At 32.6% G+C, this 13,266-nt stretch overlaps 1 protein-coding gene across 7 annotated transcripts in view; it reads left to right on the top strand.

Moving 5' to 3' along the window:
- The window catches only part of LOC129910012 (homeobox protein 5), a 242,130-nt gene that overhangs the window by 64,645 nt on the left and 164,219 nt on the right, over positions 1–13,266 (top strand). The gene's annotated exons all lie outside the window — the stretch shown is intronic.

Raw genomic sequence — 13,266 nt, 5'->3', positions numbered from 1 at the left:
GTGCGCCGCACAGTGGGGAACCTTATATGGGAGAGTGGAAAAAACTCTGTAAAATCTAAAATACTGGTCCAAAAACGGTCCGTTTTTAATGAAATTTTTAGGAATAATAGGAAATAAGAAGATAAATCAATACCAGTAATTTCCGCCCACTGCTACGCCTACTAAAGTGAAAAATGGCTATTGAAGTTGAAAAAAGTCGAAAACTAGTACTTTTGTATGAAATTTAACGAAGACAACGTGACTTGCAGTAACCAAAATATGCTTTTCTGAAGGTTTTCGATGTTTTGAACTCGAATCCATAAAAAATTAATCAGCTCCTGTTTTTGAAATATTACCGTTAGAAAATGCAAAAAAAGTTTTTTCTTCACTATTTCTTACCTTGTTCTTTTATATAAGTAAAATTGTCTAAACATATTTAGTAACGGTTTATATAATAACTGATTTCCTTCTTTCAAGACCTGTTTAAATCTTTTCGATATCTTTTTTACTGCCTGAGATATCTTGAGTTGTTTGACATGATATATCTACCATATAATAATATTTTCTTGCAATCTTAATTATTGTTTAAGACTTAGGAAGAAATTTAAGAAACAATTTCTAGGTTTTAATTTTAGTCATATCTTTATTTTAGTTTTTTTGTGCTCTGAGGGCCATTTGCTGAAACGAAACTTAAATAATTTAAGTTGAACATAAGCTCCTATTCTCTACTCTTTCCTCTCTACCACATAAGAGTTTATCTAGATCATAAATGTTTAAGTTTCGATTCAGGAAACGGCTGTGAATCTAATATTCGTAAACCCCATAAAATTTTAAATAAATTGCACAAAACGTTGAAAACCGTCCATTTTGTATGTATTTTTCGATTTTTTTTAATATGTAGGTATTTTCAAACTAACGTCAGATTTGAATTCATCGGATCAAAATACATATTAAAACATATGATTTTTAAAAAAATCTTTCCATTTTTTATTATAATCTGCTTTATTAGAAAATACGTTTTTCACATTTGCTTAGCTTCAAATTGCTCTAAAAAGTTTATTAGGACGAACTAGGATGAAATTTTTGGTGCCAAATGCTGCTGAGACTCAACACTATCATATGATATGAGTCCGCCCACAGAGGCAAAGAGAGGAAGTAGTAAAAACAATTTTTGAACTCAAAATTCCGGAAAATTATAAGTATTCTTAAAATGAAAAATCGAAAAATTTTTTTTTTCCGCTAAACTTGTAACTGTTATTGTTAAATTGTTTATTTTTAATATATTTACAAAAAAAAATTTTTTGAAAAGTCAAAATTTAACTGATTTATACCATTTGAAAAATACTCGTATTTACATCAGTTTTCATAATTTTTCAACTTTGAATACAAATTTCTAAATCTAGAAATTTTTTTTAAAGAAATGCTTTCACATTCTGATTCTACAACATAATTACTGTAAGCAAAACTTCCAACATATACAAAAATCCAGCTTTCACACCAATGAGTTTTTTCCACTTTTTTCCCACTGTGCGCCGCCTTGTCTTAAACCTTTTATTACATTTATGGTATTGATGAGGTCCCTGCCGAGCTTTGACGCAGCAGCGTTCATTCTCTATTCTCCGGCCTTGAACTCGATGAACTGGAGATGAGTTGGTGCTGATTGGTAAAACTTCCGAACTTCATTTCCGCCTCAATCAGTTATCTATGTTTAAGCTTAAAAATCTTGGAAACCCTTCGCGTCAAAGGACTCAAATATACGAACTCAAACATTTTCCCTCTGAATTAATTGTGTCACAATACAATTTTTAACATACCCCGATTGAAAATCTAACAAATACATAAAGTACAATTCAGTCCCATTCTTAGTGTCATCATGATTACACCCACTTAAAAAAAAAAAAAAACCATAAGACCGATCCATAAATCTTCAATTGGCACTGAATTCCCCCCTCTAGTATATTTCGCGCAACTACACAATATTATAAACCTCCATAAAATATCCCTCAAATATCGATACAACACCACCATTTTATTACACCAATATCGCGTTTGGCTCTATATTTAAACCCAAAGCCAAGTAGCAAAAAAAAAAAAACCCTCAAACACATCGTCCTTTGCCAAACGATTCTGCGATTATCGAGATATCTTCCCATTTTCCACTGAGCCAAACATAACAAGGATATACCTACTTTCATACACACGTAATGTACATTATATATCTCCAATATTGAGAAACTTCAAAAAAATGTTAAACTGTCCCTTGGACCCCTTTGGGGCATTCCAGAAATGACCATCGTGGGTTTTTGAGAATTTTTCTTTTACTCCCTATCTCTACAAATGTATATGTCCTTTATAGAAAACGAAAAAATAAAATTATATAAAAACTTCGATTGCTTTTGCAAGCTGTTTCGGCTATGATACTCTTAATTCGGCACAAAGGACCAAAAAAAAAAGAAATGTGGGGGAGACGAAGACGACGACGACGGAGGACGATTTCGACTACGACTTTGTCGACGAGTAGCAGGAGAGTTTTTTAGAATGACTTCTTCGGAGGGTTGAGAGGAAGGAAATATGAAAATAAAAATAAATTGTAACAAATTGACAACGCTCTATACGAGGCTACTCCTGCTGATGCTCAATTCTATGAACTTTTTTTTTTATGGTTCTCACTTTTGTATGTTTTTTTTTTTCTTTTTAAGTTCAGAATGTATTTTTTTGTGTGTGTCCTATGTGTCCTTTTGAAATTGGAAAGGACTCTACTTTCATTCCCTACTCCCTTAGGGGGATAGAAAGTCTCAATAAATTTCTTTGGCTATCGTATATCTCCTTCTGTTGGCAGTCTGGACGACACAACGAGCATGGTCACTTACAAAAAAAAAATGGAGAAAAAATCCCTCACAAGGACCAAAGAAATCTGTTTTGTTATTGAGCCATAAAAAATAGGACGAAGTAAAGAATTAAAAAAAAAATGAAGCAAAAAAACGATGGGGTTCATGATAGGATGATGGAAAAGTCTACAAAAGTGGTTAGAAGACTATTTGAATACCTACATGATTATTTTTTTTTTTGTATTTCGTTATTTGCCATAGAAAATGGGTAGTGCATTAGAAAACAATGTGTCCAATTGTGTGCCATTAGTCTATTACTCACTTGGACTTGGACAGTAAGAGATGTAATATGCTATAGTGCGGTCGATTTCAATACCTTCCTATATCATTGCATATACAGAGTCCTTAAGGGAAGAAGCAATTTGCATTGATTAAAGAGGGGAAGGTTGACGATTAAAGTGAAACATACAATACACATCATGTACATATGCATGTTTAATGCTGGTAAAATTTAAGGTATTTCAATCTTTTTTGTCAAGAAAGGGACTTTTGTAAGCTATTCAGCAAGAAAAAGGACATTTGCCTAAAGTGGATGTGTTTTTAGCGATCAATTTAGTTTAACGACTACAACTAGCTAAGACAATGTAGGTTTATAAAGTCCCATCGCTGGGTAAAAGAGTTTCACCGTTAAAATAGTACAACTTTCTCGGAAATTTAACTGGTTTAAACCATTGTAGATGACTTCGTATCAAATCAGCACATATTATAAGTTCTTGTCCACGTGGAGCGAATTCAGACACATATCGTTAAGAAGACTATCGTTAATTTTTTTCGTTCTTTATGTTGAAGCATTTTTTAACGATAGAAATGCTCTCATGCCTAGCGTACTGTCGGAGAAAATCTTTTGTTCTGACATTTTTGACAATAGCCTCGAAACGGTACCTTGTCACAAAAAACTTTTTCAGAAGTTACATTATCTCGCTTACCTTTCATGTATTATTTTTTGAGAAGCTTTAAGTATCATTCGAAGTTCTATTTTTGAAGAAACAAACAATGCAAGGGTTTAAAAAACAGTTAAGGAATAAGGTAAAAATCCACTTAAAAAAAAAAACTTCTATAAAACTCTTATAAAACTTCTAAGTTCTTAATAGAAATCATCTCCATATTTCTTTAAAATTTCCCCTGTCTAGGTACTTATTTTGATTCTTTACAATCCTTTTTGTTTTTTGTTAAACATAATCCAGAAGTCAAAAGTCTTAATCTTATATTTAACCTCTCTTATTTGTATTAGAGATATAAAATCTTTTTGGTTATTAGATCCAATTAAGTCTTCTCCAAAATAAACTTCTAACAAGAATTAATTGTCACCTTAACCTGATTTCTTAGCAATCGTAATAAGATCTCTTAAAATTGCTACTTTTTTAACCCTCAAACAAAGTAGTAAATAATCTCTGATAGAAATATATCTTCTTTTGGGGGGACAATAACAAAACAGAAAGACAAAAAAAAAAAAACCAACTAATTCCAGGAATTTAACCAGCTTAGGTATTTGGAACATAAATTCACCTAGAGAGTGTCACATCTTGCAAACATAAAATAACAACAACAACAAAAACTAGAACCAGACACAACGAAAACAAACTACAAATTTTATCGAAAAGATAGATTAACTGGCTTGTGGTTGTGTGGTTTCATTTACAAATTTATCACTCTTTTAGCTTTTTTGTTGTGTACTACCTACCTCTATCTACCTATTCTTTCAACTCCAACCATGATTACCAACTGTGATGAGTTTTCTTTAGCAATCAATTCGGGGTCAAAAATTTAGAACAGAGGTTTAATCAATTGAAAATAAGAATAAATCAGTCCATAGTTAGCTTTTATACTTTTCTAAGCGTGTATGTCTTTGTAAGCACTCGTTTTAAAGACACCAAGAAATGACAGCTGTCATTGGCAGTCGGAAGAGAGAAACATATTCATTATATGTTAATGTTTTATAAGCGCTTACAACTTTAGTACACCTGTTCTCTAAAACCAACTTATATACGCTTAGAAATTAAGTTTATACGTGCTTAATTTTTACATGACCCAGTCTAGATATAAAATTTCTTAAAAAAAAAAATATATATAAATTTTCGAATGACATTTGGCAACCATGCCCTACCACCATCCAACACAAACCGTATCCAAGAGGCCACTTTATACAATTAATTTCCACAAATTACTCTCTGTTCACTGCACAGATTCTTAAATAATTCAAAAGAATAAAGAAACGAAAACACAGGAAAAAAAATGTGAAAACACAAAAAATGTATCTACTTTGCCCATCACTATATTATTCTCAGCTAGATAATTTATTTTAATGAACGATTAAACAAGAATTTACAGCTTGCATAGCTTAGTTGAATATACTTACATATATTGGATGTTTGGTGTGGTAGATTCTGGTGGCATGCAGTGTGCAACGGTGTGGCATGATTGGTGCGGCTATGTGGTGATATAGGGACCGTCAACCGGCACCACCATCACCACCGCTGTGCACTGCCACCACCAACCACAAGGCTGCCGACAATCTTGTTCTAAAACACCGCGTGTGGTTAATTATATAAATATCTTTAACATTCTACATGCAATTAACAAATTAATATAATTAAATGTTGTATGAGACTTAGTGGGGGTGGGGACTTAGTGGGGGTGGGGATTAATGGTTGCTTTAGTGGATTGTAAAGTACCTACATTGTTGATATTTTATTGATTTTCCTTGTTCTTTTTTGACAAAAAAAAATCACCAAGGTTTCCTTTTTCAGGAAAATTTTTTTTGAAAGGACTGACATCGCAGGGGATATCGGAATTTGAACGCTTAGTGAAATGTACACTTAAAGAAAATCACGTTGAGTTGAAAAAAAAAGAACTTGCATTGGAGCATTTTTGCGCAAACTTCTTTAATTCTGAAAATTTGCCTATGTCACTTTGGATTCGGTAGAAAATTGTCGGCCACTTTTTTTTTGTATTAAATTTCCTTAAAGCGTTCCCGTCTAAAGAGAGAACTTAAATTCTTGAAGACTTAAAGTTTTTTTCATAACATTTGAACAGTTTTTCTCCCCAGTGTACATAGCATAAAAATGACACCGTGCTGGGTTCTACAAGTTTTTTCGGGAAGAACTTACGAAGCATGAAAAGCTTAGATAAGACATGTGTATCCTTCCGGAAACAAAGAGTACTATAGTACAAAAAAAAAAGCAAGACGAAGTAAGAGGGCAATATGTGCATAGTTAAAGTTTGTGGAACAAAAAATAAATAAATTGTCGAACAAAGTGGATAGACACAAAGAAGAAAAAAAAAAAAATAATACAGAAAAAATAACGGAACAAAACTAATACTTCTTGGAGGAAAAATGTTTATGTACACACCACGATGACGACGAGAAAGGAATTTACTACCGCATCTTTAACCAGCGAAGAATACAGACTTCTTCATCTTTTTTTTTTTCTCTTCTTCTCATGCGACACTTTTCAATGTAGATCTAGTGCCTGGATGATATCGCCCCATCCATCCCTATGTTCGTGGACATTGTCGTCGTCGAAATAAGATTTATATCCGGGATAGAAAATAGTACATTTTTGCACGTACATAAATGTACGTGTATAGTGTACGTCAAGGAGTGTAAAACTACAAGGACGACTACAACGACATAGTTTTGTTGTTGCGGAGGCCAGAAGTGACGATATCTCTTGTAGCTTTAGGTTGTGGATGTGGTTTAACTTGGCACATAAAAACCTAATACAATAAATGTTAAATTAAATCTCTTACTTATCCGAAAGCAATTTTTCGTACGTCGCGTCGTTTATTTTGTGATAGAATAAGGATGAGACAATGCGATCTGTTCTCTATAGAGAGACAAAAAAGTAAAATAGAAATTAAACGATGGGTTGGAAACAGTTTTGGGGGAAGTTTCAAAGTGAGAATGAAGTAAAGCTTTTGTGAAATAACAAGGGGTGTGAAATGTGGGTGATAAATGAAAACATAAAACTAAGAAAGCTAATAGCCTTTTCACACCAAACCCAAAAACGCGGTTTATGGCAAAAAGTTTTCAAAAACCTGAAAAGCGTTCACACCACAAGTTTACAGGTTTTTGTTTGACGTTTATAATGTTTTGACATCCAAATGTCAAGTTTTCAGTGGGATTTATTTATTTTTGTTGTAACAACTTGAGTAACAGCTTTAGCTCACAAAATTGATCAAATAAAATAAACTCTGACAATTTAAATACAATTTTATTTATTTGGTCGTTAAATTATGTAGTTTCATTTTAATATAGAGAGAATAATAAATTGGCCGCCTCTCAAATTCTTTAGACAAAGTTCCAACAGGAACTCCTCATCTTTGGTCCCCCACATCATTTTTTTTTTTTTTTGTTTTTTTTTTGTGCTATGCCATTTTCTGTAATTAATGAAAGAAATAAAAAAACGAATTTGATTTATATTATCAAAAAAAATTAACAAACCGCATTTGTAAAACAACTAGTTATCTTTGCCTGTCAGTTCTTTTTTTTTGTCTGCTGTCAGTTCTTTTTTTTTTGTGTGCTGAATTGTTGCTGAATTTCTCAAAAGGTTTGTTTAATTATTTCGTTTGGAGTTGAATGTTTTCATTTTCAGGTTTTGACGAGTTTAATCAAAAACTTGTGTTTTACGAAAACTTGTGGTTTATGAAAAATGTATGGAAAAACTTGTGTTTTTGATATAGGTTTTTGGGGTTTTTCGCAAAAACCGCGTTTTTGGCTTGGTGTGAAAAGGCTATAAACAAATTTTGTGATAATGGGTACAGTGTTTCAAAAATCTTGGCTATAGCTTTTTTTTTTGGAAAACTAACCGAAATGTTTTATTTTGTTTCCTCATTCTTGTAAATTCATATTGTTAAGAGTGTAGGTCACTAGACCCTAATTAGATATTTCAGGTTCTTTCCATTTTTGCCGACTAACAACACGGAAACAGGTTTTGTTGAAGTATAGCTCACATATTCTAAACAATGATTTGTAGTTCTAGAAAGAAGTGTAACTCGCTAGAGTTCTTTTTTTTAAGAAGCAGAATACAACAGCTCAAGTCGATTGTAGATCGTTTAAGACTTCAAGCAACTAAATTATCAAAATTCTTTCCAGGAATTTGTATACTTATCGCGATACCAAAAGTTGCAAGTTAACTACTTTTTGAACAGATGTTTGTTTGAAATATATTCTATAAAACTGCCCTAACGACTTTCCATTCATAACCTTCTTAGAAAGGAAGTGCACAGTTCAGCACAAAAAGCGACCACTTACTCGTCTGTTAAACTGCCTTGCCGATATTTAATGCGTTAGAACTGTTTTTGAGCCAACCATAAATGACATGATGGTAAGGTAGTTCATAACTTTGTATACAAATGAATCACTTACTCGTTTCTTTAAGTGCCTTGATGACACTCAATTCGATAGTCTGTTTTAAAACCAAACATAGACTAAATTACGTTAAGGCCGTTCACAGTTAAGCATAAGGAGTGACTTGAAAACCTAATAAGGTCCTAGGACACTTCCCTGTGGAAAACCATCTTAAACTATCTTGGTTTCAAATTCTCAGTTGGAAATATACGATTTTGGTTTTTTATAGTTCTTTTCTGCTATACATATTGGGGATCTTTTTGGAGCATGTACTTAAATTCATCAAAGATAAATGACGTTTATAGGAATTACTTCGAAAGATACAGTCTCAAAAATATGAACACCAAATTCCGATTTGTCTGTATGGAACGGTAAAATCCATCTAATGCATTCTGATAAGAACACAAATTGCTAATAATAATCATATCAATATCTGAAAAGTTAGTGAAGTTTCTTTTGAATTCAAAAATTCATTAAATATTTAAACGCTATTTTCAAGGAATTTTATTTTTTCTTCACAGTTATCTAAGACTTTGAAACATCAATCTAATTACAAGTTTTTTTTCAACCACTTCTTTTAACACAGAAAAACTTATTACAAAAAAGATTTAAGTCGAAAAAACTCATTTCTCTACTCTTACTCCTCATAACTTAAATTTAAAAGTATTTTTCTTTAATTTATCTTCATTCCATACAACCTTAAACATCTCTTCCTCACCGTTTAATAGTTCGTTAGATTAAAACCTCTCTAATTTCCATATTTTTTTTCACTGTTTCGAAAGTACTGCAAACTCAACTACCACCCTTTTCTTTTTTTGTTAACCGTAAATGGCTTCATTAGCAAATTTCCAGGAATTCACTTAAGTAGAACATGGTTTTTCTGGGTTTTATTTTATTTTGTTTCCATTTCGCCTTTCACTCTCCTTCACTCTGTCTATCATCGTCTCGTTTTTTCGGACCACTTAAATATGTTTTCAAACTCGAAAGTTTTTCTATTTCTCTTTTGGATGTAAAAAATAAACCTCAGCTACAAACTCTAATAAATAAGAATTTATTACAACAGGAAAAGAGGACGACAAAGGATAAGCACATCCTGCTGTACAATAAAAACAACATCGAATAAAACCAATACAAAAATTCAACAAATGAGGTGTCAAAACACCAACCTCGACCTTAAAAATCCGTGTTGTAGGAAAGGAACCTTTTGATAAATAAAATTTAAAACTTTGAATATTCAAAGTGAAAACTTTTAAACCCCCCTCTCAAAAAAAGTAAAGTGAAGGGCAAAAAGTTGTTTTTTTTTCTTACCAATATTGATGCATATTTGTTGTATGTGTTGTATTGGTGCTGTGTATGTGTTGTGTGGTGTTGTGAGGTATTATGTTGGTGTTTTGTATGTTTTTATTAAAAAGACTAAACCACCCAATAGGTTTGCATAAACAAACAAAAAGTTTTGTGAGTTTTTATTGTTTTTTTCTGAAATTAACTACCAAAGTTTTTCACCTCTTCCTACCAAACCGCAGATATTTGAAAACTTTTCCTCAAAAAAATGAAAAAAAAAGAAAGAAAAAGGAGAACAGGAAGGTAATGTTGGCTTAGTGTGGCGGTAAAAAAGTCAGCGAGTGACTACCACAACGAGACTAGAAATAGGTACAACACCAACAACAAAACAACACAGCGGAAAAAGTATCTCAAATTACTTGAAGTTTACTTCCGACTGTCGCGCGCGTACGTACGTCCTTTTTTAGTCCTTAACTTTTCAAGCAACTGTCGCAAAGCAAATTCTCTTTTTCCCAACTTTTTTCTGAAGACTCCCAAGGAGTTGGTAGGTAGGTAGCCTAGCTTACCAAAAGAAAAGTAAAAGATGAGACAAGTTAAGCAAAAGTATAAAAACAAAAAAACAAAAACGCGCTATGGAACCCTTAAGCATACTACTCCTTTAAAATGAACCGTTGCGCTGCTGTCATCTTCTTCCTCGTTTGGTGTTTTTTTTTTTTTTGTCTCGAAATAAAGAAACCTCTAGAAAAAGAGCTTGAAGCTAGTAAAAACTTTTCAATTGCTTCAAAATACATGACGAGAAAAGTTTTTCAGTTTTCGCCAAGTTAAATATTTTTTTTTTTGCGGCGGGATAAGAGAAGGTTCCCTCTTCCTTTTTCATTGGGTTCTTTTTTCTGCGCCATAAACTAACAGCAAGTAGCTGGGATGAAAAGCAAAATGCAGTGATAACATAAAAACTACTACTGGCACGTTGACGACGATGACGACGTCAACAAGGAGAAGACGACGAAGGTGGGAACAGGAAGTTTTAGGACCATCAAAAAGAAAAGGGAAAACAGCTTATCGGTGAAAAGGAGCTAGACATGTAAATCAGTTTATGGTCTCTCTAAAGGACTTGTGACAGTGCCAGAGAGCGCATTTCGCCAAAGGAAGCAGTCGAAGAGGATTATCCTCTTGCTGAGCGTTTGTTTTTAGTTTGCTTGCTGTTTATTCATGAATAAAATGCAAACTAAATATCGCCTTCGCCAAGAAAGAGAGGTATTGGTGGGAGAGAGAGAGAGAGAGAGAGAGAGAGAGAGGATATAGACAGCAAAGAAGCCGGGCAGCTTATAAAGAGATTTGTGCGATTTGCGATGGCGACTTGGTTGTTTTTTTTTTTTATAGAAAATTGCCCAACACTTATTGCCGGTTTTCCTTATTGCCTCGGTTCCTTTTCTGAGCAAATTTCTGGTCTTAGATTCTCATTAACTTCGATTTGAATTCCATTAAACAAGGTTCTTGAGAGAAAGAGTGAGCAGAGTTTCGGTCTTTCGTTTGGTCGGTTGGTTGGGTTACTAAAGGACTGTGTCTGATGGTGGAAGTTTTCAGAGACGACGATGGCAATAAATCAGAACACATTACAAGGAAGCCAACGAAGCGGATTTCGCAATTTATATCACAAAAAAAAAAAAAAAAAAAAAAAAAACAAAAAATGAGGACGAAAAAATCGAAAGCCTCAAGAAAACGGGGTGGATAAAATAAATTGACACACGACAATGTGGAAATGAGTCCCAAGAGAGTGGTAGCAAAAGAGAGAGAGACGAAAATAAAGGGTGCCTTGAGGGTCTTGAGATAGATTGTCGCGTGTTTAGGAGGCATAAATATCTAAAACGCGTTGTTGGGTGATTATTTTTCATACATATAGAAATAGATATATATCCGTAGCTTAATAAATATAAGAAGGGAAGTCAAGGCTGACACTGGAGGGGCTATAGTTATAGATAGACTTGGAAATGTGTTTATAGTTGTAATTTCTTTTTTTTTATTTTTTTATTTATTTTTCACCGTCACTGCTGCCGAGTTTGTGTGTTGTGAAGAAAAAATAAAGACTAAAAAAAAAAAACTAAACTAAACGAGGACGTGCCATCATGGATGGTTGTCTGGAATTTTAATGGGTAATTTGTAACTTCATTTGGAATTAAATTTGTGTTTCAATCGTGTGCTGATGCTTGTATATGATTATTGTTATCCTTGTGATGACAAGTTCATATCTTATATATATGCCGCTAAACCACAACAACACAGACACACGACTATCAAGACCGTGATGGCGACAATGACGACGACTGTGGTGACCCTATTGTTACTGAATGCGGAATAAATTGGATTTGTCATTTTTTTTTTAATTTTTTTACTCCTAAGGGGATATATTTGTCGTAGTTTTGTAGTGATTTATTGGAATATTTATTGATAGAAGTTTTTTAATGTTGAAATTGTTGAAGGCTGTTTTGGACCTCTAAACAATTTTTTTTTTTAAGTTACATTTGACTTAGAATGATATTTTATTGTTTCTTATTTGGGACCTCTAGAAAAATAATGGAAGCTTCTTAATGTTGAAATTGTTGAAGGTTGTTTTGGCCTCTAAGTTATGTATTTCAAGATTTCTGCACAAAGTTTTTTTTTAAGTTGCATTTGATTTAGAAAGATATTTTACTGTTTTTTCTGTTTTGGGACCTCTAGAAAAATAAATACATTGACTTTCACCCCAATTTGACTCATATTCCCATAAAATATATAAGATTTTTGGTTTAAAGGCTTTTTTCTGACACTGTTTCTTATTTGGGACCTCTAAAAAAATAATGGAAGTTTCTTAATGTTGAAATTGTTGAAGGTTGTTTTGACCTCTAAGTTATGTTTTTCAAGATTTCTGCACAAAGTTTTTTTTAAGTTGCATTTGATTTAGAAAGATATTTTTACTGTTTTGGGACCTCTAGAAAAATAAATACATTGACTTTCACCCCAATTTGACTCATATTCTCATATTAATAAGATTTTTGGTTTAAAGGCTTTTTTTCTGACACTATTAATTTTTACAGTTTATTGAAATGATGTGTTAATTGCTTAGGACCCTAATGTTACAATAATGAATCTTTACCAATAAAACAAGAAAATGTGCTCTCAAAACTATCCAGGTCAGAAAATCTTTGTTGTATCGTTCCAGATGGACCCTTTTTTTTATTTGCTGTTATTTTAGGACCCTAGCATGATTATTTTAAAAGATCATATAAAAAACACAACAAAATTTAATTTAAAAACAGATAATTTTTCTAACTCAAGATCATTGATTTTATTTCTATACTGAAGTCTACTTTAATAACGGATTGGTTCTTAGGACCCTATTGATAATATAATATCAATGTTATAAATAAATCAAGGGAGCCGTGACTTCTAAAACTAAAACTATCAAGGGGTCTTAAAATGAAAAAAAAAAAAAAAAAAATCAACGAATCTTGTCCATGTTTTCATTGTTAACAAAATTTACATAAAAAAATAAACTCCAATCTGTAAAAAGCCTTTAACAGATTTATCCCTCACACTGATGCTCTTAAGCAGTCCTCTGTATGGTTTCCTTTCAATATGTCGAATCTTATCAAACCATCCATTCCGAAAAAAACTACCCTATCCATTCTTAATTTTGAACCTCCATAAAAAATGCACATGTTATACTTTTAGACTTGCGCAGAATACCTATTGAACAAAAAACAAAAAAAAAAAGACCCACCATCTCTTTCC

This window comes from Episyrphus balteatus, chromosome 2 (genome assembly GCF_945859705.1).
Source record: "Episyrphus balteatus chromosome 2, idEpiBalt1.1, whole genome shotgun sequence".
Lineage (NCBI taxonomy): Eukaryota > Metazoa > Arthropoda > Insecta > Diptera > Syrphidae > Episyrphus > Episyrphus balteatus.
The sequence above is the reverse complement of the archived record's forward strand: the minus strand, read 5'-3'. Positions and strand labels throughout refer to the sequence as shown.